The 16,530-nt window shown below is 44.8% G+C and overlaps 1 long non-coding RNA gene across 1 annotated transcript in view; it reads right to left on the bottom strand.

Annotated features, from left to right (window-relative positions):
- Window positions 1-16,530, bottom strand: part of LOC143782596 (uncharacterized) — a 48,909-nt gene that overhangs the window by 996 nt on the left and 31,383 nt on the right. Inside the window, exon 2 of the long non-coding RNA XR_013217001.1 lies at window positions 47-311. This is a non-coding gene — a long non-coding RNA (uncharacterized LOC143782596). The remainder of the gene's footprint in view (window positions 1-46; window positions 312-16,530) is intronic.

Raw genomic sequence — 16,530 nt, 5'->3', positions numbered from 1 at the left:
TTTTTTGAGGGAGCAATACCTGTGGTGATGGATCATAAAAATTTACCTTACACTGATTCAATTAAAAGGTTAACCCAAAGACAGGCCTGATGGTCCTTATTTCTTTCTAGATTAAATTTTTCTATCACGTTCAGGCCATAGTTGTGAAGGGTGGTGCTTTATCACGCAGTCTTGATTCAGTATCTTCTCCAGAACCTCCATTCTTCTTTATGGTATTGTGGTTTCTATGGTAACCTTGGAGTTGGAAGAGAAAATCCATAAAGTCCAGTCATTGGCTCCTTCCGCCGTTCCAGGGTCCAAATTGTTTGTGCCTGTGTATTTAAGGTAACATCTGTTACAAGAGTTTCATGATTCTGTCATGAGTGGTCATCCTGGGGTCACAGCTATGCTGAAAGCCATTTATAGAATCTTTTGTTGCCCATCTGCTTGTAAAGTTTTGCGCACGCGCTAAAATCTGTCATAATCGGACAGCCGGGGAATTAGATCTATTGCTAATTCCAGAAGGACTGTGGACTTATTTGTCTATGGATTTCATCACTGATTTGCCTTTGTCCTCTGCCTACCACCCTGAAACCAACGGTCAAGCAGAAAGGACTAATTAATCATTGGAACAAATTTTAAGGTGTTTCGTTGCTGCTCAGCAGGAGGTCTAGTCTTCATTTTCACCTTTTGCTTAAAGCCCCGTCTCACACAGCGACGCTGCAGCGATACAGACAACGATGCTGATCGCTGCAGCGTCGCTGTGTGGTCGCTGTGTGGTCGCTGGGGAGCTGTCACACAGACAGCTCTCTCCAGCGACCAACGATCAGGGGAACGACTTCGGCATCGTTGAAACTGTCTTCAACGATGCCGAAGTCCCCCTGCAGCACCCGGGTAACCAGGGTAAACATCGGGTTACTAAGCGCAGGGCCGCACTTAGTAACCCGATGTTTACCCTGGTTACCAAAAAAAACAAACACTACATACTCACCATCTGTTACCCGTCAGGTCCCTTGCCGTCTGCTTCCTGCTCTGACTGTGCCGCCGTACACTGAGAGCAGAGCGCAGCGGTGACGTCACTGCTGTGCTCTCACTTTACGGCGGCTCAGTCAGAGCAGGAAGCAGACGCCAAGGGACCTGACGGGCATCAGATGGTGAGTATGTACTGGTTTTTTTTTTTTTACATTTACGCTGGTAACCAGGGTAAACATCGGGTTACTAAGCGCGGCCCTGCGCTTAGTAACCCGATGTTTACCCTGGTTACCAGTGAAGACATCGCTGGATCGGTGTCACACACACCGATTCAGCGATGTCAGCGGGACCTCAACGACCAAAAAAAGGTCCAGGCCATTCCGACACGACCAGCGATCTCGCAGCAGGGGCCTGATCGCTGGTACGTGTCACACATAGCGAGATCGCTACTGAGGTCGCTGTTGCGTCACAAAACTAGTGACTCAGCAGCGATCTCGCTAGCGATCTCGCTATGTGAGACGGGGCCTTTAGTTTGCCTTTAAGGGTATGTTTCCACGTTCAGGAAACGCTGCGTTTTTGACGCTGCGTTTTTCCGCAGCGTCAAAAACGCAGCGTCCAGATGTTACAGCATAGTGGAGGGGATTTCATGAAATCCAGACTCCACTATGCGTTAAAAAACGCAGCATGTTGCTACAATGAGCAAAACACGCAGGTACACCGCAGGTGACCTGCCAGTGACCTCAGGTGCAGTTTTGGTCAGGATTTTACCTGCATAAAATCCTGACCAAAGCCTGATGCAATCCTGAACGTGGAAACATACCCTAACAGTTGAGTCAATCAATCCACTGGAACCTCGCTTTTTTTTGCAATTGTGGTTTTCATACCCATTTGGATTAATTTTCTAGGATAAGTTCTGAATGTCCTGCGTGGAGGTCACCATACAGAAACTTTGTTATGTCTGGAGGGAGGTTTAAAAGAATATGGGGGCTGCTCAGATTCGACAAAAACGTACAGCAGGTCCCATCTTTAAGGTAGGTGATAAGGATTGGTTGTCATCCAAAAATATTAAACTTAAAGAACCATTGACGAAGTTGGGTCTGAAGCTCATTGGTCCCTATGAGATTCTGGAAGTGGTCAAACAGTGGCTCCATCCCTTTGCATTCCTAACATCTTCCATAAATCCCTATTAGGCCTCTTTCACACTTCCGTTTTTTACAATCAGTCACAATCCGTCAAAATGTTGAAAAGACAGGTCCTGTGCAGATTGTAAAAAATGGATGCAATGGGTCCATTTTTTTTATGGATCCGTTGAGGCTATGTGCACACGTTGTGTATGCGTCTTCGCCGTGTTTTTCCGCTGCAAAAACGCATACACAACACAACCCATGTTAAAAATAATAAAAAACATAAAAAATCATGATATTCTAACCTTCCGGCGTCCCCCGCAGCCTTCCCGATGCTCGCGATGCTCCCGGTAGCTCCCGTTCCCAGTAATGCCTTGCGAAACAATGACCTGTGATGACGTATCGGTCTCGCGGAGCTGCCGGGAAAATTGCGAGCATCGGGAAGGCTGCGGGGGATGCCAGAAGGTAAGAATATCACAATTTTTTATTTTTTTTATTATTTTTAACATTATATCTTTTTACTATTGATGCTACATAGGCAGCATCAATAGTAAAAAGAGAGAGAGAGCGAGAGAGAATTTCCCTGACTGGAAATTCTTCCGCACATGCTTAGTTTCAAAAGACGGCATCCGTCGCTGGATTCCTGCTTTTGACAGTCAGCGACGGATCCAGCGTCCATAGGCTTCCATTATAGCCAATGACGGACAGCGCAGGATCCGTCGCTGAGCGATTTTCCGACGTACACAAAAAACATTTCTATGAGCATTGTCTCCGCCCAACGGACAGCAATTTTATGACGGATAGAGTGTAGGACGGATGAAACGGAAGGCCATCCGTCACAATCCGTCGCTAATACAAGTCTATGAGAAAAAAAAGGATCCAGCAGAAACATTTGCTGGATCCATTTTTTTCACAAAACGATGCATTGTGACGGAAAAAGAAAGACGGAGGTGTGAAAGAGGCCTTAAAGAAGTTTGTCCCTATGATTTTGTCTCCCTCATCCCCGCCTTCTCCAGTTTCGGACAATGACAATTTAGAATATGAGGAACAAAAAAAATTGTGGATTTTCGGAAGGTCTGTAATTCCCTCCAGTATCTCATCTATTGGAAGGGATATGGACCAGAGGAGAGATCCTGTGTTTCAGCCTGAGCTGTGAAGGGCGATCGCCTGGTCAGAACCTTCCATTTTAGGTTTCCTAAGAAATGGGGGTCCGGTGGAACCCCTAGAAGAGGGAGTACTGTCATGATTCCTCGACTGAGTGTGCTGAGTGGCAGCTCAGCCGTCCAATCTAGGGTAGAGGAGTGCTGAGCTGTCTGTATTGTGATAGACAGTTTGGCCATCCAATCTGAGGCTTAGGCATGCTGAGTTTTCAGTATGGTAACAGTCCAGTTGTCCTATCAGGTCCGCAGTGTGCTGGGTTTCCTACAGGTGGCTCCTGTTCGGAATAATAATAATAAATAATAATTTTATTTATATAGCGCCAACATATTCCGCAGCGCTTTACAACTTATAGAGGGGACTTATACAGACAACAGACATTACAGCATAACAGAAATCACAGTTCAAAACAGATACCAGGAGGAATGAGGGCCCTGCTGCTCGCAAGCTTACAATCTATGAGGAAAAGGGGAGACACGAGAGGTGGATGGTAACAATTGCTTTAGTTATTTGGACCAGCCATAGTGTAAGGCTCGGGTGTTCATGTAAAGCTGCATGAACCAGTTAACTGCCTAAGTATGTAACAGTACAGACACAGAGGCTATTAACTGCATAAAGTGTATGAGAACATGATGGAGGAACGTGATTATGTTGTTGTTTTTTATTAATAGGCCACACAGGGATAATTAGGTTAATGCGTTGAGGCGGTAGGCCAATCTGAACAAATGAGTTTTTAGTGCACGCTTAAAACTGTGGGGATTGGGGATTAATTGTATTAACCTAGGTAGTGCATTCCAAAGAATTGGCGCCGCACGTGTAAAGTCTTGGAGACGGGAGTGGGAGGTTCTGATTATTGAGGATGCTAACCTGAGGTCATTAGCAGAGCGGAGGGCACGGGTAGGTTGGTAGACTGAGACCAGAGAGGAGATGTAGGGTGGTGCTGAGCCATGGAGTGCTTTGTGGATGAGGGTAGTAATTTTGTACTGGATTCTGGATTGGATGGGTAGCCAGTGTAATGACTGGCACAAGGTAGAGGCATCGGTGTAACGGTTGGCGAGGAATATGATCCTGGCAGCAGCATTCAGGACAGATTGGAGCGGGGAGAGTCTGGTAAAAGGTAGGCCAATTAGTAGAGAGTTACAATAGTCCAGACGAGAATGAATAAGTGAGACAGTAAGAGTTTTTGCAGAGTCGAAAGTAAGAAAAGGGCGAATTCTGGAAATGTTTTTGAGATGCAGATAAGAAGAGCGAGCCAGTGATCGGATGTGGGGGGTGAATGAAAGCTCGGAATCAAGGATGACTCCAAGGCAGCGGGCATGTTGCTTTGGAGTAATGGTGGAACCGCACACAGAGATGGCAATGTCGGGCAAAGGTAGGTTTGTAGAGGGAGAGAACACGAGGAGTTCAGTTTTTGACAGGTTCAGTTTCAGATAGAGGGAGGACATGATGTTAGAGACAGCGGTAAGACAATCACTGGTGTTTTCTAAAAAGGTCGGCGTGATAACAGGAGAAGAGGTATATAATTGGGTGTCGTCAGCATAGAGATGGTACTGGAAACCAAATCTACTGATTGTTTGTCCAATAGGGGCAGTATACAAAGAGAAGAGGAGGGGGCCTAGGACTGATCCTTGAGGAACCCCAACAGTAAGGGGAAGGTGAGAGGAGGAGGAACCAGCAAAACAAACAGTGAAGGATCGGCCAGAGAGATAGGAGGAGAACCAAGAGAGAACGGTGTCCTTGAGGCCGATGGAGCGGAGCATAGTGAGGAGAAGCTGATGATCCACAGTGTCGAATGCTGCGGAGAGATCCAAGAGAATTAGCATGGAGTAGTGACCATTAGATTTAGCTGTTAGTAGGTCATTAGAGACTTTAGTGAGGGCAGTTTCAGTAGAGTGTAAAGAGCGGAAACCAGATTGAAGAGGGTCGAGAAGAGAATTATCTGAGAGATAGCGAGGAATGATTCTCAGACCATTTAGCTGGCTGTCTGTCTCTGATATCTGCGAGCTGTAGCTTAGCTCAAATGGCGTGTGCTTGCTCTGTTCTCTGTGTTCCTGTATTGGATCTTTGTTGCTCAACCTTGAACCTTGCCTTTGACAATCTGTTTTCCCTGTCCTTTTTTCTTGATCTGCGACTTTTCCGGTATTCTGACCTCGGACTGTGACCAGATGATGTCTTTGCCTTACCCCTTTGCTTATGACGAGCCCACTTGGAATCTGACCCCGGATCTCTTGAATATTCATCCTCGCGACTTGTTTATAAATAGTGACTACTGTCATACTGTGTCATTACATGTCTTACATGAGAAAGCCTTTTCTTACTTTCTCTGGGAGCGTTTTCTTTTTCTCTCTTACATGACACCTCCTGTTTATGTTTGATCAATGTAATGTAAGGGAAGAAGAACACAATCCCAGAGTCAAATCTGTGCTAATGCCTCCTTGGTCGTAGCATAAATTAGAACCTAAATTTTACTAGCTAACATCTCCACAAAGGAGACGAAAAATAATAAAATGAAAGCTATGCTTTACTCAGTTTTACAGCCAATAATCCATGATTTAGCCAAATTAACATGAAAAAACTTGTTAAAGATCCTCTCCAAAGAAGCTTAAATATTTTTTTAATTGTTACTTAACAGTTTTGCTTAGACTGTGTCTTCAAGTAACATAAAATAGAATACAGAATACTTTTACTCTCACAAATAGCAATACCTATTATCCTGTGCCCGAATAATAATGCTAGTTATCCTCTAACCGCACCCCATGTCTGTGTCCAAACATCCAAACAGTTAGGGGCAGACCAGACCAGCATCACAGGCCACATGTTGCCCCCAGGGAAGTAGGTCATTCATCACTGCTATACTTTCTGGAAAGAAAGCATCAGCAGAACGAATGCTCTGCATCCCTATATAAATGTGATATCTCAGATTAGCTACATAATCTGCAAACATCTACCGCTGACAACCCATAAAAGCATAAAGTAGTGGGGAGGGCGCTGTTCTTATGCTTTGTGTTATGTACAGCAAGTATTTGTTACAATCTGATGGTTTCTCATTGCATTAGTATCACTTACACAAATCAATTATTTATTCCAGTTTGTTCGTGGCCACAATACTCAGTACATTCAGCAGCTTTTTTGCTTGATTACATCTTGTGAACTTTGGGAATTCACTTATATCAATTAAACTTCTGGGAGGTGTTATACATCCCGGAAAAATTCTCATATCAGTTATAACTAAACACTTAGGAAAACCCTTATATGGTTAAACATCACTCCTAATGAATAAATGCTTCTAAATCCAAGCTGTAAACATAGCTGTACAATCAGAATGTCTGCCGAGGACATAGAACATGACAATACAACACACCATAACATTATAATTTGTAGTTTTTGTCAGTGGGTCATAACTCATGACAGATATTGGATAACTTTTGAAATGTCAATGCATTTCGGTCCCTTGGACAAATGTATGCAAATTAGGCTACGTTCACATTAGCGTTAAGCTAATGTGCGTCGGGTTTGCGTCGGCGACGCAGCGGCGACGCATGCGTCATGCGCCCCCTATACTTAACATGGGGGACGCATGCGTTTTTTTTGTTGCGTTGTGCGACACATGCGTCTTTTTTGACGCAAGCGTCGGACCAAGAAAACGCAACAAGTTGCATTTTTCTTGCGTCCGATTTTCGGCAAAAACCGACGCATGCGTCGCAAAACGCAGCGTTTTTGCGTGCGTTTTGACGCGTTTTTGCGTGCGTTGTGCGTTGCGTCGCCGACGCAGCGGCGCACAACGCTAGTGTGAACGTAGCCTTAGCTGTCCTCCAGGTGAAATAATGCTCCTTTTCTAAATGTCACCTATTGGTGTAGCTACCCTATTAGTCAAAGTCCGACCCTTTACTGAGCCTGGCCACATTCTCTTTAGCCAAGTCAGAGTCTTCTCTAAATGAAACACACCTATCTGCAGACAGCTGTATCCGGGTTCTTATGCTCTACGCCAACTGGTAGTCTTTTCAGGAAGAAACATACACTGGAGCCACCCCAGAGGTTTACCCAGCCAACTAGTACCCTGCTCTGACAAGGAGTAAGAAGAGGAGATAAGCATTTCTTTTGACTGTAGTTTGGCTTATATCTTAGGGCATTTTACAGGGTGCGTTAAAGGGTCAGTAGGTGCTCCAATATACGGCACTGTACAGCAAGTTTTATTTGACGCCTGTAATGATATAAGAATAAATAAAAATCCTTCTTACAGGACCCCTGTGGAGCAGCACATGCTGATTATTAGTTATGTCCATCTACTCTAAGGTCAGAAGTTGCCATATTAACATATGATCACATGGGTATGGAGCGCCCCCCACGCAAGGGCAATGGGGTACTCGGCACCGGGTCCTTCGTATCTCAGCGGGGATGTCACGGTGGCCCGACCCGATCCATGGCCCTTTGAGGGGCATCCAATAAAGAAGAGAGTCTTTATGGTTTTGGGAAAGGTCTTTAAAGGGGAAGTGTTCGTGACGCCACCTGTGGTATTCGGTCAGGGTGACCGACACTGCTTAGGGGTCCACTGGGGTGATGTTATGGCAGCTAGATGGTATACCTTCCCACAGGTGAAGTGTATCCCCAGGGCTTCCCAGAGTGTAGATGGTGGATGGTGTGAGGCGCAGTGAATAACGAGGACACAAGGTTGCAGTCTCTTTACCTTTACTGAAGGCTTCAGTGTCCTCAGTCCAGGGCACCGGATCACAGGGTAGGCAGAGTCCGGCCGGTCTGAAGGCAAATCCAGAGTCTCATTATCCAGGTGGAAATCAGTAGCCTTCCTTTGCGCTCAGTAACACAGTAGGTTCCCACTTGCATAAGCTCTAATGAGGTCCTCACTGTTATTACTCCTCTCACTGTTCCCCGTGTTCGGATAGAACAAAACCCGTATGACTGATGGCCTGAGGCTTGTTTATAGGGACCCTAGAGATGCCCCGACCCCCACAAGTTGCCGTGTCTTCTTAGGTATTAAGGTCGGGCAGCCAACTTGGAATTGACTGTCCTGCTGGTCTCTGGAGCAAGGCTTGGAGACGGTTGCTCCCTCGGTGTTCCAGCCACCGGCTTCGCGCCTCAGAAGGAGGCAGCCTATTACAGGGCAGAACTCCTTCTGGTGTTATCTCCTTGTGCTATGACTTCGTTTCTCACTCACTGCAAAACACTTCTCTTCTATATCTCTTTCTTTGGATGCTGCCGCACGTGGGGCAGGCGCAGCTCCGTGGGCCCTCGTCCTCCTCAGACCTCAGTCTGGATCTGACTGGACCTGGCTCCAGCCAGCTCGGTCTGGAGCCCTTTCTCTCACGGTCTCCAGCCAGGAACTCTCTAACTTTCCCTCCAACTACCAGTTTTACCTAACTGTGAGGAGTGGCCTAGTAGATAGAACCTTTGCTCCCCCTGGTGGCTGGAGTGTGAAGTGTGTTGTGTGTGGTTGTGATACCTGGACAGAAGATCTCCTTTATTGCCTTCAGACGTAATATCGCTCCCCCTGGTGGAAGAACAACATTACTGCAACGACCAGGACTCTGGGGCGCTGCAGGTAATAGGGTTACAATGAGTCAATAGCTACTCGTATAGTAAGGGTTAAGACATTTGCAGGAGCAGCATGCTTCCCTGTCATTACTGGTGTAGATTTACTGCTTTGTATAGCCTCAGATTTCACATACAGACACTGTGGGCAAGCAGACTGCTTACCTGTAAACCTGAAACTGTGCTGAATACTTATCAGATGTCCATCCATACACAGTAGTGAATGTACACATGTACTGACCAGAAGTCAAACTCCTGCCTGTGAAGCTCACTACACTCATGAGATGGCTGGCAGACAAGTGATGCTTCAGCTGATCATTGTCAGGTAGCCATCTTCGCTGGTTCTCCAATAAATAGAACTCTCTCGGCCGAGCGCTCCTGTGTTTTCTATGAGAGAGCCACCATTGTCTAAATATCTCCAGGAGAACAAAAGGATCAGCAGTCTGACATTGGACATACTGGATCAATATTTTCTCCAACAATAAACTGTCCGGGGCTCCCATAAACATTAGCGTGTTTACTGAACTTGTCAATATCGGCTGATATTAGTCTAATGTTAATGGAGCCCTTAAGGCTAAGAGCTGTTGAACACTGTACAATCTTGAGCCAAAAATGACCGCCGATTGACTACAAAGAAGCCATTTGGTTGTCATTTAATAGAATGTCTAGACTGGCCATCCGTGCTTATGATGTACACAGGGTCAGGGTCAGTAATTTTTTAGGTCAGTCCAAAGATCAAAAGAGCGCTTTGCTAATTTTTCGGGTGATAGGTAGCCTGTTTACACTGCACGATTAATGGGAAGAGCGCGTGTTTAGGAATGCTTGTTTCCCATAATTCAGCAGTGTAAAAGATCCTTAAAGCACCACTCCAGCAATTTTTTTTTTTTTTTATCAATTAGTGTTTATTGAAGATTTCCAAAACAATACAGTACAGTCAAACAGTAATAACAGTAACAGAGGTCAACTAAAAATGACCAGAAATAAGTGAGGAGAAAAACAAAACCAATCAGAAAGGAAGAAGTAGGAAGTAGGGGAGAGAAGCGGAGGGGGGAGGGGTAGGTAAGGTAGGGGGAATAGGGGGGGAGGAAAGGAGTGTAGGCATTCACAAGACTTTATCTAGCAGTTCAGCCATAGACAAGGGGTCCTGGCAAACTATGGCAGAATAAGAATATTACAAACACAAAAACAGACATGTGAATTATGCTTACTTATTCCCACTCAAGTAAACAGTCAAACAAGGTGGTGCGGGTCAATAGAGGAATGACCACTATGTAACCAAGGGTGCCAAATATTTTGTCTTTTGGTTTTGGCAGTCATGGAGTGAGCCAAGGCGAGTTCATATTGGCAGTGGACATTAAGTTTATTAATTAATTCACTAATATTGGGAGAATTAGTGTCTTTCCATCTTGAGGCGACTAATAACCTGGCAGCTATTAGAATATGTGATAGTGTACCTCGAAGTATGTGTGGAATGTCCTCCAGGCCGATGTGAAGAATGGCCTGCCTAGGTGACAGAGTCAGCTGGATGCCCAAAACCTGTGCAATTAAAAGGACCATATCTCTCCACCAGGGTTGAAGAATTGGGCACGACCACCAGGTGTGTTCCAGAGTTCCCCTGTGACCGCACCCCCTCCAGCATTTATCCGACCCGGCAGGGTCATAGTGAGCCTCCTGAACCGGATATTGATACCATCTAAGGTGTACTTTTTTCAATTGTTCGAGATGATTGACGCAGGCAGATACCCGTAATACCTCACCCAGTCCCTCCTCCCAATCCATCGGGTCAGATAGGAAGTCCAGATCTTGTTCCCACTTGATCATATATGGCAGTTTAACATCTTCTGCTGGGTCCTTTAAGGCTTTATATAATATTGAAATTCCCTTCGGGCCAGAGTCAGGCAACAAGAAATAACCATTAACCCTGTTATTTAAATGGGAGTTGAAGAAAGGCGAGTCTGGGGAATTATGAAGTAGATGACGTATCTGCAAATATTGATAGAAATATCTCCGGACATTCGGGAAGTTGGAGGCCAAGCGGTCAAAGGGGATAAGGCCAGTGGTATCAAATATCTGCCATAATGTTACGATTCCAGCATCAACCCAAGGCTGGAGATTAATAAATGGGATGTGTGTCTCAAGGGCTTTTAGGGATAGGGAGTCATGAGATAATTTAATCAAGGAAGGGACCAGTGTCCTCCAATAGTGGAGCGCGATTTTCATGGTTGGTAAGGCAGGGGAATAATCAGTGATTGCAATAGATTCAGCCTCAAGAATCGTGCGGGTAGATCTAGTTTTGGCATAGTAGTTTTCTATTTGGAGCCATCTATGGTCTTTGTCCGCCTGCCACCAGTCTCTAAGTCCAGTTAGTATGGCCGCTCTATGGTACAGCATGAGGTTCGGCATTCCCAGCCCTCCCCGTTTGTACGGATAGTACATCAAGGTCCTAGAGATTCTAGATTTTTTGTGTGACCAAATATAATTGTATGTCATAGTTTGTAATTTCAAAATCAAACGTTTGGGGATTTTTAATGGGATACACCTAAGGAGATACAGTATTTTAGGCAGGATCATCATTTTGAAAACATTAATCCTGGCAATTCAGGTTGTCATAACTATGTGAAAATGGTCAAGTTGTGCCCTAACCTGTGTAATCAATTTAGAGAAATTCTTCTCGACAATCTGTTCAGAGCCCGTCAATATAACTCCCAAGTACGGGATACCCTCTGTCATCCATTTAAATGGAAACTCAGCCTCCATTTTCGACTTGGCCGCGCATGGAACCGCCACCGGAAACAACAAGGACTTCGTGGGATTCAACCTGTAGTATGACACATTACTGAATTCCCCGAGTTCCAAGGTAATAGCTGTCAAGGATGTCTCCAAGTTGACACAGGATAGAATAACATCATCAGCATACAAGCCAATTCTGTGCTCGATCTGTCCAACCCTGATGCCGGTGATATTAGTAGAGGTTCTTATGCGTTCAGCAAGCGGCTCCATGCACAGTGCGAAAATAATAGGAGAGAGTGGGCAACCCTGACGAGTGCCATTCGTGATCTGAAACGGACCAGATAAAAAACCGGACGTCAAGACCCTGGCACAAGGAGTCGAGTACATAGCACAGATTGCTGAGAATATTGGGCCCGACAGTCCAAACCTTTCCAATACTGCCCGAAGATACCCCCAGTGCACCCTGTCAAAAGCCTTCTCAGCATCAAGCGACAGGAATGCACTGGGTAGGCCAGACAGCTCGGCTATTTTAATCAGATTCAGCATGCGCCGCACCCCATCTTTCGTCTCACGTCCGGCCACAAAACCCACTTGGTCCGGTGAAATTATAGTTGGGATAATAAGCTTTAGTCTGGACGCTATAATTTTAGTGAATATTTTGACATCCGAATTGAGCAGAGCAATGGGTCTAAAGTCACCAGGGTGTGTGAGGGGTTTCCCAGGCTTGGGTATGGTAGATATGGTAGCTTCCAAACCAGGAGCTGCCACAGTACCAGAGTCTCTCCATACCGAGAATAATCTCTGCAAATATGGAGTCAGCAACAGATAAAAGGATTTATAATAGTCATTCGTCAGCCCGTCTGGGCCTGGGGCCTTATGAGATTTAGTTTGTTTAATCGTCGAGTTAATTTCTACATCTGTGAAGGGAGAATTAAGGTAGTTTAGCTGCTCAGATGTAATACGGGGTAATTTTATAGAGTCTAGATATTTATAAATAGATTGGTTATCCGGTTGGGGAGTAGAAGGGTCATCTTTTAAGTTATACAATCCGGTATAATATTCTGCAAAAGCTTGGACTATGTCCTGAGGGTTCCTGAGGGCCTTCCCATTTTTATCTAAGATATGGTCCACTCTTGATTTAGCTTCCCTCTTACGTACTCTGCGCGCCAGGAGTGCACCTGCCCTATCACCCACGGCATATAGATTAGTCTTGAATTTCTTCATGTTATGTGCATATCTGGCCAGGAGATTTTCTCTCAATTTAAACCTAATCTGATAGATCTCCTCGGAGATAGAAGGCGTGGGAGCAGACTTGTTGATATTGTCTAAATATTGCAGGTGGGAAAGTAATACCTCTCTGCCACTCTCCCTCTTCCTTTTCAGGTAGGAAGCTTGTTGGAGAAGCACACCTCTAATCACTACTTTATGTGCTAACCATAAGGACTCATCAGAAACCTCTCCATTATCATTTATCTTAAAGTAATGTTCCAACTCCGAAGAGACTCTATCTAACACCTCCCCATTCAGCAGCAATGCGTCATTTAATCGCCACCTAAAGGCTGGGTTAGCTTGGTGTGCTAAAGTAAGAGTTAGAGTGATGGGAGCGTGATCAGACCACGTTATTAAGCCTATAGTTGCGGATCTACATCTGGACAAGGTTGCACTATCTGTTAGAAAATAATCAATACGGGAGTATGTGGAATGCCTGGAAGAGTAAAAGGTATAATCCCTCTCAGATGCATGTGAATATCTCCAATAATTATGCAGGTGGAATTCGCCTGTGAGGAGAGTCAAGTCCCCTCTAGGTCGTCTGCTACCAGAAGAGCAATCAAGGTCCACATGCATGGGGAGATTAAAGTCACCACATATTATATTGCTGCCCTTCACATTCACAGAGACTTCATGAAGGGTTGTTCTCAGGAATTTATGTTGTCCCTCATTGGGAGCATAAAGATTTGTCAACGTGTGTAACTCACCATTCAATAGGCACGTGATAGTTACAAGTCATGGCCAAAAGTATTCACACCCCTGCAATTCTGTCAGATAATACTCAGTTTCTTCCTGAAAATGATTGCAAACACAAATTCTTTGGTATTATTATCTTCATTTAATTTGTCTTAAATGAAAAACCACAAAAGAGAATGAAGCAAAAAGCAAAACATTGATCATTTCACACAAAACTCCAAAAATGGGCCAGCCAAAAGTATTGGCACCCTCAGCCTAATACTTGGCTGCACAACCTTTAGCCAAAATAACTGCGACCAACCGCTTCCGGTAACCATCATTGAGTTTCTTACAATGCTCTGCTGGAATTTTAGACCATTCTTCCTTGGCAAACTGCTCCAGGTCCCTGATATTTGAAGGGTGCCTTCTCCAAACTGCCATTTTTAGATCTCTCCACAGTTCTATGGGATTCAGGTCTGGATTCATTGCTGGCCACCTTAGAAGTCTCCAGTGCTTTCTCTCAAACCATTTTCTAGTGCTTTTTGTGTGTTTTGGGTCATTGTCCTGCTGGAAGACCCATGACCTCAGAGGGAGACCCAGCTTTCTCACACTGGGCCCTACATTAAGTTGCAAAATTTGTTGGTAGCCTTCAGACTTCATAATGCCATGCACACGGTCAAGCAGTCCAGTGCCAGAGGCAGCAAAGCAACCCCAAAACATCAGGGAACCTCCGCCATGTTTGACTGTAGGGACCGTGTTCTTTTCTTTGAATGCCTCTTTTTTTCTCCTGTAAACTCTATGTTGATGCCTTTGCCCAAAAAGCTCTACTTTTGTCTCATCTGACCAGAGAACATTCTTCCAAAACGTTTTAGGCTTTTTCAGGTAAGCTTTGGCAAACTCCAGCCTGGCTTTTTTTAGGTCTCGGAGTAAGAAGTGGGGTCTTCCTGGGTCTCCTACCATACAGTCCCTTTTCATTCAGACGCCGACGGATAGTAAGGGTTGACACTGTTGTACCCTCGGACTGCAGGGCAGCTTGAACTTGTTTGGATGTTAGTCGAGGTTCTTTACCCAACATCCGCACAATCTTGTGTTGAAATCTCTTGTCAATTTTTATTTTCCATCCACATCTAGGGAGGTTAGCCACAGTGCCATGGGCTTTAAACTTCTTGATGACACTGCGCACGGTAGACACAGGAACATTCAGGTCTTTGGAGATGGACTTGTAGCCTTGAGATTGCTCATGCTTCCTCACAATTTGGTATCTCAAGTCCTCAGACAGTTCTTTGGTCTTCTTTCTTTTCTCCATGCTCAATGTGGTACACACAAGGACACAGGACAGAGGTTCAGTCAACTTTAATCCATGTCAACTGGCTGCAAGTGTGATTTAGTTATTGCCAACACCTGTTAGGTGCCACAGGTAAGTTACAGGTGCTGTTAATTACACAAATTAGAGAAGCATCACATGATTTTTCGAACAGTGCCAATACTTTTGTCCACCTCCTTTTTTATGTTTGGTGTGGAATTATATCCAATTTGGCTTTAAAACAATTATTTTTGTGTTTTTTTCATTTAAGACAAATTAAATGAAGATAATAATACCAAAGAATTTGTGTTTGCAATCATTTTCAGGAAGAAATTAAGTATTATCTGACAGAATTGCAGGGGTGTGAATACTTTTGGCCATGACTGTAAGCACCTACCCGTGGGGTCATTATTTTACGCTATCAATTTAAAAGTGATTGTATTTTTCACTATGATGCATACACCAGCCTTTTTGGTTGGCCCATTAGCAAATAGAATGTGTGGGAAGAGGGGATGACGGAGCCTAAAATTATCCTCGGCCAACAAATGGGTCTCCTGCAAGCAGATAATATCTGCCCTCGACCGCTTCACCTCCCTCCACATCATAGATCTCTTCTCAGGGGAGTTTAAACCCCTGACATTCAAAGAGAGAATTTGTAAACTCATGGTACCATTATACTAAAATCTATACTGCTGGTATTACCCAGTGACCCCACTGGTGGTGTACCGAAACTTATATACAAATAACTGCCAGTTCCATAATAACAATCAAAAATCAATATAGACAGAGAATGCCCGGGGATTTGGAGAGAAAAAACCTGGAGGAAAGAAAGGGGAAGGGCAAGTATGTAGTCGCATCGGAAGGAGACTCTAAATGTATGCCAGACAGAGTAAAAAGAACCAAAAATAAAAAATAAAAAGGAAAAACAAAGGAAAAAAAAAAGCAAAAAAACCCCCAAAACATAGGTCAATATACGAGGAATCCTCGTAGGAACGTCCGGAACAGTCCAGACAGTCCGCAGAACAGAATCTGTGTGGAGGGGTGGAAGTGAGAGGTTCACAATCCAAAGGCCCACTGAGGGGTGCAGTAGGAGGGCTCAGCAATCCAGACACCGTCTGTGTGGCACTGTCAATCCGTAGACCAGTCTGAGGCTATTTTCCTTCCTGTATCCGCAGGTCTGGGAGCAAAGGGTATTTTCCAGGCCGTAAGCCTCTCCTCTGCCTGTTTAACCGAGGAGCAGGCGACTGTGCGTCCTTCATAAGTGATAATCAAATGCACAGGATTAAACCCCCATCGGTAACGTATGTTGATGTCCCTCAATGCTTTACAGACATGGGCATATTCTCTCCTTTTGGCCAGGGTAGCAGCTGACAAATCCGGGAAGACCTGGAGATCCCGGAATTCAGGGGGTAGGTCAGGGGGCTCCTTATCCGCCGCAGGAATGTCTCTTTAGTAGTGTACAAATGAATCCGTGCAAGGATGTCTCTAGGAAGAGATGGATCTAGATGCTTGGGCTTGGGTGTTCTATGTACCCTGTCCGCCAGTAGATCTCTCGAGGAAAGTGAGGGCAGGACAGCCTGCATAAAATTCTGGAGGAAAGCAGCTAAATCTTAATCTGCAACATTCTCAGGGATTCCTCTCACTCGAATATTGTTCCTCCTGGATCTGTCCTCTAAGTCATGCAATTTATCAAACGCCCCTGCTAACTTGCCTTTTATAGCTTGGTTTTCATCCACCAAAGCGTTAATTACAGAGACATATTCGGACATTTTGTTT

Source organism: Ranitomeya variabilis, chromosome 6, assembly GCF_051348905.1.
Source record: "Ranitomeya variabilis isolate aRanVar5 chromosome 6, aRanVar5.hap1, whole genome shotgun sequence".
In the NCBI taxonomy this organism is placed as follows: Eukaryota; Metazoa; Chordata; class Amphibia; order Anura; family Dendrobatidae; genus Ranitomeya; species Ranitomeya variabilis.
The sequence above is the reverse complement of the archived record's forward strand: the minus strand, read 5'-3'. Positions and strand labels throughout refer to the sequence as shown.